The 15,118-nt window shown below is 41.3% G+C and overlaps 1 long non-coding RNA gene and 1 other non-coding gene across 2 annotated transcripts in view; one reads left to right on the top strand and one right to left on the bottom strand.

Moving 5' to 3' along the window:
* Nucleotides 1–15,118, bottom strand: part of LOC125114701 (uncharacterized) — a 185,490-nt gene that overhangs the window by 1,605 nt on the left and 168,767 nt on the right. The window lies entirely within an intron of this gene.
* On the top strand, nucleotides 3,921–4,028 carry LOC125113957 (U6 spliceosomal RNA). The gene has a single exon (XR_007131648.1). It is a non-coding gene; the product is annotated as a U6 spliceosomal RNA (small nuclear RNA).

Below are 15,118 nucleotides of genomic sequence, written 5' to 3'. Positions count from 1 at the left end.
CATATGATAACAGGAATCATTTCCCAGGCTGGTCAACTCTGCATGGTCTTGTCTGCTTTGGCCGCACAAAATACCACTGTCCAGTTTAACACAGCTGGACTGGCCTTTAGGAGGCACACACAAACACAGCCACAGGGTGTGCTGACCACGACTGACTTGAACTAAAGAGAGGGGAAAAGATGGTATTAATGGCTCCCTTTCATGTCCACAGGATGCCTTCAAAAAGGAGCAGAGGGCTTAGCAGTTGTTTAATGCCCCCAAACGTTACTATGTATCCAGAATATTTTGGGTTGTTTAGTATTCAATTATTTTAGCAAGAGATAAAGTAAAAGCTGAGTGAATCACATGCATTAAAACCTGAAAGCATTTCCCAACCTAAAGATAACTAATAACTTTTTAGCCTACATTTCACATGAGGAAAAACAAATGTTTCAATAAAATTTCCCAAATTCTTGGAAGAATCAGAGATAAGATGCTCCTGACAGCAACTTCAGTGTTACTGGCCCAATTTAGCACTTTGAGCCTTGGCAGCAGTCCCATTGACAGGACAGAGGGCTCTTTGGGAAGACACAGGCAATTTGAAAGACGAGTGTTATTTATAAATTACCTCCAGATGGTCCAGTTCCTGCCATTCCTCAGTTGCTCTGATTTTCAGAGTGGAAATTTTAACCATAGACCATTTGAGGTTGATTTGGTCTAAGCTGGAGACAGTTTTGAGAATTCAAATGACAAAAAGAAGGCAAAAACAGTCTCTCCTCTGGGACTGCTCAAGAGACTTGTTCTTGCTGTGATGCTTTAATCACCATCTGCATTCTGCTTTACAATCCACAAAGCCCTTTTCTCAGACTCTCAGAGAGGCCTCACCCTTTGCACCTGGGAGGAACTGCTGAAAATATCCTCCAGGGAGGGAACCAAATAGAATAATTTACTGTTGAAGTATATGTTACCCATCTATCTATCCTCCCTCCCTCCTTCCCACCATCCTTTCTTCCTTTTTGCCTTCCTTCCTTCCTTCCTTCCGTCCATCCGCCGGCCGGCCTGCCTGCCTGCCTGCCTGGTTAAGTATTGGAGCTCTGATCCTACCTGTCTTCCCACATCAGAAGTTGTATCTGATCTACACTTAGACATCTCCCTCCCTCCTTTCTCTCCTCTCTCTTTCCTGCCCCCTTCCCTTGTATCCTTCTGTCCGGGGAGGGCCAAGTGTTACCAAGCCTAGTCAACAGACGACAGCTGACCATGTCTGGCTCAAAGCAGGCATTTGATAATGTTCGAGTTTAAGTGATCCAGAGGACATCAACAAAGGGTGTTCATTCTTGTGACTTACAAAATGTATAAAAACAGGCTAAGAAATATTCATCTAAAGGAAAAATAACTAATACAGCGGGGAAATCATAGCAATATAGGTGTGTTTTTTTCATTTGAAAGGCCAATTGCTAGCATAATATAGGCTTGTAAAATTAATTCTCTAGGAGGCATAATTCAGTGATTATTCTAGCAGGGTGGATTGCCATAGATGTAAGAAGAATGCAACAATAAAGAAAGTAGGACAGGAGTTCCTGTCATGGTGCAGTGGTTAATGGATCCAACTAGGAACCATGAGGTTGCGGGTTTGATCCCTGGCCTTGCTCAGTGGGTTAAGGATCCAGTGTTGCCATGAGCTGTGGTGTAGGTCACAGACGCGGCTTGGATCCTGCATAGCTGTGGCTCTGGCGTAGGCCGGTGGCTACAGCTCCAATTAGACCCCTAGCCTGGGAACCTCCGTATGCCATGGGAACGGCTCTAGAAAAGGCAAAAAGACCAAAAAAAAAAAAAAAGTAGGACAAAGACAGCTGTCCCAGAGTCCCTAAAAATTCTAGCATATATCAACATTACCTAGAGGGTTTGTTAAGACAAGCATCAGTAGGCTCAGCCACAGTTTCTGATTTCAGTAGGTCTGGGATAGGGCCTGAGAATTAGCATTTCTAATAAGCTCCCTGGCGAAGCTGAGCTCCTTCTCCATCTGGGAGTGAGTGAGAACCCCTGAGTTAGAGATCAGCTTGGGGGAGAGCATGAAAGAGCATGGCATGGCAAGAAGAACATGACTGAATTTAGTGGGTATCTGGTGTCAGAGACTCTGAAAAAGAAATTGGACAAGGTAGTAGAGAACTCAGTGCCAAAGTTAAAAAAGAAGAGACATTTTCTAAAGCAATAGAAAGAGATGTTTTCGATGAGAAGCGTGGTAGATCTCATGACCTGTGTTCCAAAAAGCTAACTCTAGTGACAAGGTAAGGGGTCTTGGTCTTTCTGAAAGCAGAATTTGTTTTGGATGGAATCTGCAGCTCTTCTGTATAATTTCATGCTACAGTAAATTGAGATAGAAAAATTAAGTGACATGACACAAAAGAAACTGACATTACCTTAAAAAAACACTCTAGTATTACCATCTAACAATATAATGCTATTGGTTTATATTAAAACATATTTTTAATTTAAGCAATATAAATACACTTTTCACAAAATTCTTGGAAAATACAAAAAAAGAGAAAAAAGTCAATAACCCAAATTTCCACCCCCTTCAGAAAACCATTAGTAACTTTTTAGTGCATTGTCTCCATCTTTTTTTATGCACAAGAGTACTTCACTCTCTGTCATGACCACACTACAGATAAAAAGTATTTTCCTATCTTAATCTATAAAAATTATTTTCTTGGGAGTTCCCATTGTGGTGCAGCAGAAATGAATCTGACTAGTATCCATGAGGATGCGGATTCGATCCCTGGCCTCACTCAGGAGGTCGGGAATCTGGCGTTGCCATGAGCTGTGGTGTAGGGTGCAGACATAGCTCAGATCCTGCATTGTGTAGGCCAGCAGCTGTATCTCTGATTCGACCTCTAGCCTGAGAACTTCCATATGCTGCAGGGGCGGTCCTAAAAAGAAAAAAAAATTATATTCTCATGTCATAGTAAGTTCTGCCAAACACAATAGTTACATTCACAAGTATGTATAGAAGATACTGACATTTGTTTATCTAACTGTCATATTCTGGAGTTTTCCCTGCTTGCTGAATTCCAATATCTTTAGGCCACCACATACCTTATTTGACTTAAGTGAATTTTTTTTTTAACTGGCTGTACCTGCGGCATATGGAAGTTCACTGGGCTAGGTGTCCAATCAGAGCTGTGGCTGTGCTCTATGTCACAGCCACATCAACACTGGATCCAAGCCTCAGCTGTGATGCCACAGCTTGCACCAATGCTGGAACCTCAACCCACTGAGCCAGGTCAGGGATCAACTGTACATCCTTACAGAGACAATGTCAGGCCCTTAACCTGATGAGCCACAATGGGAACTCCAAGTAAATCTTGATTAATATAAAAAAATCATGGACATTCCCTCTTGCCAGTAGTTGATTAAATGGCTGTCTATTACTTTTTTAAAAATGTCAAAGTTTGGAGTCCCATTGTGGCTCAGTGGTTAACGAGAATCCAACTAGGAACCATGACTTTGTGGGTTTGATCCCTGGCCTCGCTCAGTGGAATAAGGATCTGGCATTGCCATGAGCTGTGGTGTAGGTCACAGACGAGGCTCGGATCCTGCATTGCTGTGGCTGTGGTGTAGGCTGGTGGCTATAGCTCCGATTAGACCCCTTACCTGGGAATCTCCATATGCTGCAGGAGTGGCCCTAGAAAAGGCAAACAAACAAACAAACAAAGTCCAAGTTTTTTACTTTGACAACCAAAGTTCTCCATGATGGCAGCAGGTTGAATAATGGTCCTCAAAGGATTATAAGATGCTAATCTTTGGACCTATAAATGTTACCTTATTTGGAAGATGGATCTTTCCAGATGTGATTAAATTAAGGATCTTGAGATGAGTCAATTATACTGAATTATCTGGGTGGGTTCTAAATGCCATCACAGTGTCCTTATAAGAGAGTGGCAGTGCTTGCTTCCAACAGCACATACACTAAAATTGAAACAATACACAAAAGATTAGCAGGACTCCTGCACAAGGATGACATGTAAATTTGTGAAGCATTCCATGTTTTAAATGAAAGAGAGAAGCAAAGGGAGATTTCAAACAGACACACAGAGGAGAAGGTTAGGGAAATACTGCACAGCGAAATGTGAAGATTAGAAGTATGTAGCCACAAATCAAGGAATGCCAGCAGCCATCAAAAGGTAGAGGAGACAAGGAATGTCCTCTACCCTAGAAACTCCAGTGGGAATATGGCCCTTTGACATCTTAATTTTGACCCAGGGATACTGATTTTGGACTTCTGGCCTCCAGAACTGTGGTAGAATAAACTTCTATTGTTTTATATCACCAAGTTTGATCCCACAGCAGCTACAGGCAAATAATACAGTTCAAACCCTCCTTGAAAATTTCTGTCCCAATTCTGGTCAATAGGACATGGTCTACAGAATGGAAAGTTTTTCCTGGAAAGAGTATCTTGCTCTTAAAAAGAAATACCTGGGAAAAACAAAGTCTTATTTCTCCTGCTAGATGTTGGTTGCACCTACATGTGTCATTAGAACTGTGGCAGCCACTTTGCGATCATGAGACATGTCAGCCTGAGAACAAGCCAATGAGACAAAGATGGGACAACAAAAAGATGAAACAAACATTAAACTGCTTTAATTAACCAGTCCTGGGACTTCCCTATAATGAAACATCTTATATGAGACAATCTTCTGATGTGAGGCAAGATAATTTTTAAGCTATCTTTAGCTGGGTTTTCTATTACTTTCAGGTGAAAGCAACATATCAGATGCACACATGAAATGGATTATGACAGGAAATTAGCAAACTACGGCCCTGCAAAGAGCTGCCTGGTTTTGCTGTATTGGATCACAACCACTGTCTGTGCTCTTTAGCATCACAACAGCAGAAGTAAGTAGTTGTGATGGAGGTCAATAGGCCCACAAGCCTAAAATTAGGCTATCTGACCCTGTAAGAAAAAGTTGACAAACTTTTGCCATTCTTGAACACAACCATTCTTTTATTGTCGGATATTGTTTTTTCTTGTTTCTCTAAAAGTTGTCTTCTTCACATGAGTTTTGAAGCCTGTCACTTGGCTATATTTCTGCATATAATACCAAGCGCTATATACACAGAGAAAGAGTCCAATAAGAAAATAAATAAGTATTCATGGAAACAACTTACAATCATCTTCTGGGTCAGACAGGATTTTATCAGAGTTTGCCAAAGACTGTGGTCAATGTATGAGATCGCATTTTGCGCATATAAATAAGTACAGGTGATTACAACAACTAAATTAAAAACTGCAGCCTAATCGAGAAGAACAAGAAAACAAGTTTTTATTTCCCTATTTTAAGTTTACATCGGCCAAACCAAACTTCCTCCTGGGCTGAAAGACATTGGTGGTACTTACATCACGGTAATGTTATTACAGCTGAGCAAGGCCCTGAACCCAGTTTCCAGTAGGCAAGTTTGAAGCACCCTACCTCACAGTTGCAACCTGCGTTGGGGAGGTAACTACTATTCAGTGTGTAAGGCAGGACTCAAAGTGTGTCAGGTGTATGTTTATTGATGTCTGGCTCCATGCCATATTCTCTAAGAAGAAAAATGTCACTCCTTTTTAAAGTTCCCCCAAGCTTAGCTGTGCTCTAAAGGCATCTTCCTTTAAGGGATCTGAGTGACAGGCAGTCCTGCAGTTAGAATTGTGGCTGTACAAAAGCAGGTCAGAGGATGGAATCACAGACCAAATAACCCTTTGAACTTTGTAGAAAAGTCAAGCTACAGCTGCCCCAGCCAAATATTTCTACTTGTTTTCCTAGAAGGTATTCAAGAGTCTCTCTTGGTGCAAAAAGAATAAGATGGTCATATCTCCCAAATTTTTGCAGGGACTTCTAGGTTGCCCCAGGGGGCAAAACCCAGATAAAATGGTGAAATGCACAGGGATCTGAATTAACCTTGAAGATGAGCCACACATTGTCCTTTTGTCAGGACAAGGAATCCTATTGTCTCCAAGCCTGGCATCCTGGAGAGAGTCCAGAGTTAACAGCCCCTGAAGATAATGCACCATAAATACTTAGGATCTGGCGATGCTCTTACCACACACACGCGTGCACACACACACACACACACACACACACACACACGTACACACAATGCCAATACCAAATACAACAAAAACATCATCACCAAACTCTCAGGAAAATAGCTAGAAAACCATCGACTGCAGTGTGCTAGACTCAGAATATGAAAAATAGAGGCAGAGAGTTTCAACTCCATGAATACTCAACAAGAATCAACAAAAGTTCTTTGGAAAGCTCCTGTCTAGAACTTCCAGCCTGTTGCACAGTTACTTTCTTTCCAAAACATCTGATACAGGAGCTTTCCACTTCCTTTCCCAAAGAATGCTGGATGTGTGTTAGGTTTTCCATATCAACCATGCAAAACAATGACTCTCCCCTCACCTCCCCTCATTTCTTAACTGAGATGGACATTAAAACGAGTAAGGAAGTACTTGTTTTATTGAAGGTTTTCAACTCTTGTAATGTTTAAAGTAAAAACAAAAATTCATTAATAACTGAAGTAAATAAAATTTTTGATTTCAGATCTTAGGAAAAAAGCAGTTAAAAGTTTAGCACTTTTCCTTAATAACTTGGAAGGGGTTTTGTACATGTTGTCTGCTCTCTCACTTTAATTTTGATATGCAGCCTTATATCATATCAGCCTTATACTGAGCTATTCAATAACTACTGAGGCTCAGAGAGAATAAATGACAAGTTTGTATTGTTTCGTATTGTTTTCTATCACAATCAAAAACATTTACAGACATGTACTCTTTATACACAAATTCTGTATTGATGTTACTTGGTATATGGTCAGTCTCTTTTCTTTCTTGTTGTTCCCCTTTCTTTTCTTTTTTTTTTGTCTTTTTAGGGCCACAACTGTGGCATGTGGAGGTTCCCAGGCTAGGGGTCAAATCAGAGCTATAGCCGCCAGCCTACGCCACAGCCACGGCAACTTGGGATCTGAGCCGTGTCTTCGACCTATACCACATCTCACAGCAATGCTGGAATCTTAACCCACTGAGTGAAGCCAGAGATCAGACCTACATCCTCATGGTTGCTAGTCAGATTCATTTCCACTGAGACACGATGGGAACTCCTGTCAGTCTCTTTTCTAAATTTGGATCTGCTTCTAACATTTCATCCTTTGTACTTGCAATAACATGAAGTATCTAAGAGACCCCTTAATGTGTGTGTAGGCTTTTTTTTTAGTGGGGGGTGTTTTTTGCTGGCATCGTTTCCTCTAAGACATCTCTTTGTCATTTTCCACATTTATGGCAGTAAGTTCCTAAATTCTTTTGGTCCCTTATCTTGAGTCTCTAGACAGGCTCCAATGTCAACATTCCCATACTCAGCTGTATTTCCTAATATCCATTTACATTCAGTTTCAATTTTGCTTCCTCCATTGTCACTTTTTGTTTCTTCTCTTCCATTTTGGTTGGCAATTCATTCCATTAATTACCCATTTGTGTACAATGTCAGATTGGTTATCATTGGAAGACAAGGAGGCAACCCAACTATATACTTTGCTGCTTGTGTGCAAACTAAGTAACAGACACACAGACCAATCACCGACTAGTTTTAAAGAAGTGACATGATTGTGACAGTGAGGCACATATTTAAGAAGTGACAAGCTTCCTAAATATATGCACTGATGACCTAGCAGTAAAATTTGTACTTCATGCAAGTACAGTTCACACACTAGGGTTAACGGAAATCTGAATCATGTTGCTGGAGGAGACTGGTTTTATTTAACTAAATTAACAAAATTTTGTAACTGAAATTCACACATATTGGAATCCTGCAAAATGAAGACTAGCTGTGTTATCTTTGCGATTCTTGGGACTGGGTCTTACACACCTGTAACAGTGAAATGACAGCACATTTGAAAGAAGGCAACACTGATTTTATTCTGCCAAACTATTTTTTTCATCTTGTGAAATAGTAGGGTTGTAGTCACAGGGGGATTATTGTTTAGTCATTTCATTGAAAATCTAGCCCACATATCTTTTCTTCTCACCCCTACAGACCTGCTCTTTTAGGTTCCATCTAGTTTACAAAGTAGTTATGAAGATATTTCCTATCTTCATGAAAAACACTTCCATCCTCTCCCTGCCCCAGGGAGGAAATGGAAAGAGAATGCTTATCCATCACAACAGGATGTAGAGCCGTGTACCCAGGTCCTCCCCCATGTGCAGATTTAATGCAGTCATAACCCAGGCACAAATCTAAGCAATATGCCATATGTGTGGTCCTCAGGAGAAATCAGAACAAGCCTGCAGGAAGTTAGGCAGGGCAGTAAGCCTCAAAGACATTGAATATTCATCACCACAATATTGCATTTCCTTTGTAGCTTGGTTTTCATGGGACTCTGTGTACACATTAATGTAGAGGGTGCATTTGAGGGGCATGGAGCCTGCATTCATTTCATCCTGGTGCAGATGTTATTGTTAAAGTGAGAAGAGGAACACCAGGAGGTAGAGGTACATGAAAAGGGAAGAGCCAGGGCTGCCAGGATCAGAGTTCATCCTAAGATCATCACAGTTGTACAAAAGTTTATAGTGAAGGGAGAGCATCTTTGCTGGCATTTCCAAGAGGCAGATCCTGAATGTAAGTATTTAATTTGGGTGGTAATGCCATCAAGATCAGGAGAATGGGTAAATGAATCATGGAAAGCAAGGAAGCAATACAGAATCCTTCAATGAGCAGGTTGCGAATGTAGGCAACTGGGGCTCAGTCACCCTGTGGACCTCCATGAAGTAAGGGAGAATGTGCCTCAGAGTTGTGTTACTCAAGGGACAAGAAAGCTCTTGAAGACAGCTCAGCCTTCTGGTTGAGGGCTACTTGCTATCCTTCAACTTCTCAGCACTTACTATCTCCTCTGCATATAGCAGAACATACCCTCAGAGGCCGAAGAAGCCTGAAGGAAGAGAGTCATAAATACTTACAGTAGAACCCACCTGAAGTTTATAAAATGGTGAGTATCAATGGATAAAGGTAGGGTATCAACAGTGTCCAGCATTGGGTTACGGCCATGTTCTAGGCACTATTCTAAGTACTTTGCATGTATTAACTCATTAATACATGCGAGGCTATAAAAAATTTACAAGGTAGGCACTATTATAATATTTTTATAAATTAGGCCCAGAGAAGTTAAGTAACTTGCCCAAGCTCACAGGCTATCAAGTGGCAGAAGAAAAATTATAAACCATATGTTAAGGCTCCATATAATCTTTGCACCATACTGCCAACATTCTCTGCAATGCATGCTTGATTATCTCTATCTATTTCCTTTGTTTTTCCACAAAATCTTGCAGATTTTAAAGGCTTACTGTATGGCTGTGGAATAGCTTCATTTTTAAATAGGATACATAGGGAGAACATTTAATGGAGCAAGGCATTTTACTCAGGGTTCCCAATAGCATAAGGTACTAGCCAACTCTGGACAGGATACCTGAGCTTATATATGAGAAAGAAATATTCTTTTCTTATTTAAGCCACAGTGGTTGGGAATCTTGTCATTACAATGGCCCAATCCATATACTAACTAATACAAAGGATAATGTTGGAGTTTTCATTTCAGCTCCCAGATACCAAACACAAAAGAAGACAGGTGGACCCAGCCCCTGCCTGAGACCTTACAAGGAGGTGCTGAGTTAGCATCTGTGTACCTGCATTCCTGCCCTGGTTGGGTTGTTTGTGCATGTTTCTTCTCCTGCTTTAACTAAAAGAGGGTGCAGCCTCTTCTAGAATTTCCTTTCCTTGTGCAAGGAGCTGGTACAAGAGACAACATGATTAAGTCCTCTTTGGCTCCTTCACGAGTCACTGCTTGATTTCAAGTCTGCCTCACCAAACCAGTCCTGAGGTCTTCATGCCCAGAGCTGTCAGCAACCCTCCCACTTTCTGTTTACGTTGGCTTGTGTCACTGTGCCATGCTGTAGGTGTCGGCTAAAGCTGTTTACTGGCTTTATTTAAAAACACCTTGAGGTGTTCTTAAAATTCTGCTTTAATTAGCAATACAAACAAGTATGGCAATGGAGCAAGAAAGTATTGGAGATAAATGAACCTAACAAAATCCCACAGAACAGCATAGAGAAACTTTGAAAAAATGGTGTATTATTTAAACCCAATATTACACAAACACATATATATACGTATATATATAATTTCAGGATATCTTACATTTTTACCATACCACAGGCCACGTCCCGGGCTAAGTGTAACTCCAGAGCATATTTTTTAGGCTTAAGCAACAACTAAAAAATAGTAATCAAAATATTAGTTTAATATGCTTGAAATATAACAGCATCTAAAATAAGATTCTTATTGCAAAAGCCACACATGAGCTTCACTGCTCACTTTTATAGGGTCAGTGAACATGTGAGGGTGAAATGTGAGCAGAACCAGACTATACAAAGCAAAGGGCTCAAAAATCAGTTCACACAGAATCAGCAACTACCCAAGTTAAAAAAAGCACCTGTCCAGCCTCCAGGAAACAAAGGCACAAAGAGAAGAAGATCACAGAGCTGGTCAGTGGCAGAATCAGGACCCAGTTCTCCTGTCTTTTACACTGCACAGCAGTTAACAGTCTCCCTCCCTCTGTATTCTTACTTCATGATGGGGCACTGACTTATACTCCCTCATTCTCCACCACCCTCTTATTTTCCAGAGTCATGCCACCCTGCCACCTGCCTTACCTAACTCTGACCCATGGGGTCTGGCCACCTGTCTGCCTTAATATGGGTGTGGATCCATCAGAAAAGAAAGTTAAAGAGGGAAGTCAGGAGAGGAGTGAGGCAAGCACACTCCTCTGACAGGAGAACCCAGCACTGCCTCCCTTCTACAGCCCAAGAATAACATCCAGGCATCCACATGTCTGCCTCCCACAAGCTGACACACAGTGTCTTTGTCCTAGATTGAAAGTATCAGCACTAGAGACCACGTCTATGTCTTCTCTCTCCCAAGAGTTAAATGAAGCTAGGAAGTATTTCTAGAAGTCACATGAAACAGGAGCTTGCAACCCAAGCAGAAGAGTGCTATGTGGGTTTTGTTCTCCCTATGTGAGGGTGACTCTACAGGAAAGCAGCTTGCTAGAACCAAGGCACTAACATTCTCCAGCCCATAGGTAGACACAAATTCAGAGTGACCCACAAAAAGCCAACACTGATGCAGCATGAGTTCCTTCTCCCTGGAAAAGAAGGGTCTTGCTCCTGATGAGCTGGGAGGGGACAGGGCAAGAGTATAAACAGTTCATGGTATGTGTTCCAGTCAGTAATAATGTCTATCCCCAACCCTCACCCCAGGAGCATTTCTTAATATAACATTTGATCATTGATTAAACAGATTACAATTCCAAAAAAACACTTAGGAGCTTGGTGGTAACGAGCACCATTCAGTGGTGGTTCTAGTTTACAACTTTAAAATGTTAATCACACTGATGTAAACCCCAGAAAAGACAAGAAATGGAGGAAGTTAACACGTGGTACATTGGCATTGGTTTTATCCAATTAGTTTTGGTAATCTAAATGTGTTCTCAAAGCACCTCTTAAGGGGAACCAAAGACATGTGACACGTTTAAAGTACTGCAGCCCTACATCCTCTGATTCGTGGCTATGGGGCAGTAGGCTGATATTATTTAACCCAAGCATACGTTAAAAAATGTCGTTAAGGGAGTTCCCGTCGTGGTGCAGTGGTTGATGAATCCAACTGGGAACCATGAGGTTGCGGGTTCAATCCCTGGCCTAGCTCAGTGGGTTGGCGATCAGGCGTTGCCATGAGCTGTGGTGTGGGTCACAGACGTGGCTCGGATCCCACGTTGCTGTGGCTCTGGCGTAAGCTGGTGGCTACAGCTCCGAATGGGCCCCTGGCCTGGGAACCTCCATGTGCCGCAGGAGCAGCTCAAGAAAAGGCAAAAAAAGACAAAAAAAAATGTCGTTAGGGACTGATAAATATGTAAGATCTAAAATAGATATATATCTGTCCAATTCTGAATTTCATTAAATGACTATAAAAAGGGGAAGATTAAAGAGATAAAATATATTGGGTAGTTATTTTGTTAGGCACTGCCTTGAGTGCTACTTATTTAAGTACCATAACAATTCCATGACCTAGGTACTATTATTAACCCCATTTTACAGGTGTGGAAATTGATGTCCAGCATGGTTTGGTAACTGGCTCAAGGCCACTGAGCTACTTAAGTGGCAGAGTCAGGAATTAAGCCAAGACAGTGTGACTCTGGATCATATGCTCTTAATCACTATATCCTATTGCCTTTCAATGCATAGAATACAACTATTATTCCTAAAATACAACCTTTTTGAGACGTGTTCATATATACTGACTTCACAATGGGAGCTGAAGATACAGATAAAAATGATGAGGTTCCTGCCCTCTGGGGTTTATAATCTAACTGCATAGATTAGAATTGCTTAGAAAAAAATAACCATAGAAATAAATAAAATAGTGTAAGCGGTGATAAGTGCTATGAGAGAAATGAAGATCCTAAGGTATTAAATAAGGGAGAGGACTGTCCTCACCTAAGTTCTCCAGGGAAAGATTGCCAAAATACAGTAAGTAGGTAATTTATTTGGGGAAGAAACCCCTAGGAAAGAGGAGTGAGGACTGGGAAAAGGACAATTAAGAAAGAGGAAAAGCTGAAACAAGGGTATTGTCTCAAGTTGGTTACTGCTGTTGTCCATGGGGGTGATCCTGTTGGGGTACTAGGGAACCATAAAGCATCCACCTCAAAATTGTGCACCTGAAGCACTAAAGAGAGAAGCAATGGCCTACCAGTTCCCACTGGTCCTGTGTCATCAACCTCCTCCCATTCTCAGGCTGTGCATGGGAAGCTCCCACTGCAGCATCAGAGAAACCCTCAAGCAGAAACCAGAATAAGCCAGGAACAGCTGAAGTAAGGTGCTGGCAGGTGTCACCTGGACAAGACTGTTGCTGTCAAAAGTAAGAGCTGGGATGAAAGGGTTTAGGGCAGGGACAAGAGAAAATCAGAGACAAGATGACCTTCTTAGGTGGTCAGGTCAGAGAAGACTTCTCTGTGGAGGTGGATTCTAGGCTAAGGCCTAGGGAAGAAAAGGATCTGGAATAGCTAGATCAGAAGAAGAGTATTTTTCAGGCCCAGGAAACAGTATGTTAGAAGGCTCTGAGAAAGAGCTTGCACTGTTAAGGAACTGAAAAATCAGGGTAGCTGTGGTGAATAAGGGGGTGAGGCAGTCCAAGACATTAGACTGAGAAGGACAGAGGTCAGATCATGCAGAGCCTTTGAGGGCATGATAAAGATTCATTTTAAGTGAGTACCAACTCACTAAAAGGTCATAAACATGTATCCTACTAACCTCTAAGAAGCATGTATGAAGCTGAGAGGTTATTCTACACTGGGAAAGACAATCTGGTTAACAGTTCTATTGATCAAAGAGTGGGTGGGTCTACTATTGGGGCCAAGAATGAGGGCTTCCCCCCTCTAAGTAAGGACAGGGTGGATGGCTCATCCTGGTTGCAGAGCTGGGGTCAAAAGACAGGAATTCAGTCTCAAACATACTGTCCATGAGAACAACTTAGAGCCAAAGCTGCAACAGGCCCTGAAGCAGTACTAGGTGAGTTCTGCTTGGGGAACTCCTAAGAGTCCAGGGGCCTTCATTTCCTGTGTCTGGTGTCAGCATTAATCATCACTTTAGAAAAACATCTTATGGTTTTAACCTGGAACTCTGAAAGGAACTCTTATACTGGGAACTCATGACTCTCTCCCCTTGAAATGCATTTTCATCGTCCCCTGGGAAATCATTTTCTTTGATTTCTGTTGCAACTGCTATGCTGGGCCCAAAAGGAGGCATTAACTTTCTGGTCCAAGCCTCAACAAAACCCATTTCCCTTGAGATGTTTGTTGAACAAGAATTGCATGTCTATGTTTATTTAAACATATTTGTCACATGAATAATGAGCAACATGAAACGCTTACATCTGAGAATCATTAAACAGGTAATCTCCATTTCCCCTGCCTACCTGACCTTTCCTTAGCTTACAGGTACATCAGTGTACACATCCTGTCTGTAATACCTTTTATGGTTGTATTAGTCAGAGTAGGCTAACTGCTTAACAAGAGTAAAATTCCTGTGGCTTAATGCAACAAAAGTTTATTCTCATTCCTGTCCAAGTCCCATGTAAGACTCCAGTAAGGCTGTGTTCCACATTGTTACTTGGGGATCCAGGCTCATTCCCTCTTATAGCCCTACCTTCTTCTCAGTCTTTGAAATCTTCTCCATTTGGCCAACAGAGGGGCAAAGAGAGTGCATAGAAAAGGTGCTCTGCTCTGAAGTGAGACATGCTCATTCTGATGAGAACTAGTCTCCAAGCCCACCTGGTGGACAAGGACTGAGAACTGCCATCGAATGGAAACTCAGGAAGAAGCGGGGAGCTTGGATGTGGGCACCACCAACCTCTACCATAGCGGTGAAGGGTAACAAAGCACCTTTCTAACTCTCCATGAAAAATGCGGTAACTGCAAAGGTGCTTCATCATGTTACAAAGGGCAGGGACAAAAAAGTATGCTTGGCTTCCTAAAATGCACATAGTAACAGAAAACTTCCAAGTCTACAAAGACTCTTTTTTCCCCATTTCTTTTTAATTATAGTAAAATATATATAATATTAAAACTTATCATCTTAATCATTTTTAAGTATATAGTTCAACGTATTAAGTATGTTCATACTGTTGTGCTACTAATATCAAGAACTCTTTTTATAACCCCAGAGTAATAAGTTAACATTCAAAAAAGTTAATAAAATCTATGTAAAGACTATGTACATTTTTTTAAGAGTTCTGTGACCATAATGTTACTTTGGTTTCAGACTAATTTTCAGTAACTGACCATTATTGAGGGGTATTACTTATGCTTCTGCTTGTTTTAATTGTAGTAAAATATATAACTCTGGACCAGAATCTGGTGAGCCCAAAGAGTCTGCAGAAATGAGAGAGGTGTGGCAAGGCAGATAATCAAATCAATGTCTTTTAGACACCCTGAATAAAATCCTTGATTTTTCCTTCTGATTTTCCATAGTTCTTCGTTCATAAAGTCATAAATTCTTTGA

The sequence above is a fragment of the Phacochoerus africanus genome, chromosome 1 (genome assembly GCF_016906955.1).
Source record: "Phacochoerus africanus isolate WHEZ1 chromosome 1, ROS_Pafr_v1, whole genome shotgun sequence".
NCBI classification, from domain to species: Eukaryota; Metazoa; Chordata; class Mammalia; order Artiodactyla; family Suidae; genus Phacochoerus; species Phacochoerus africanus.
This window is presented reverse-complemented; position numbering and strand designations above follow the sequence as displayed.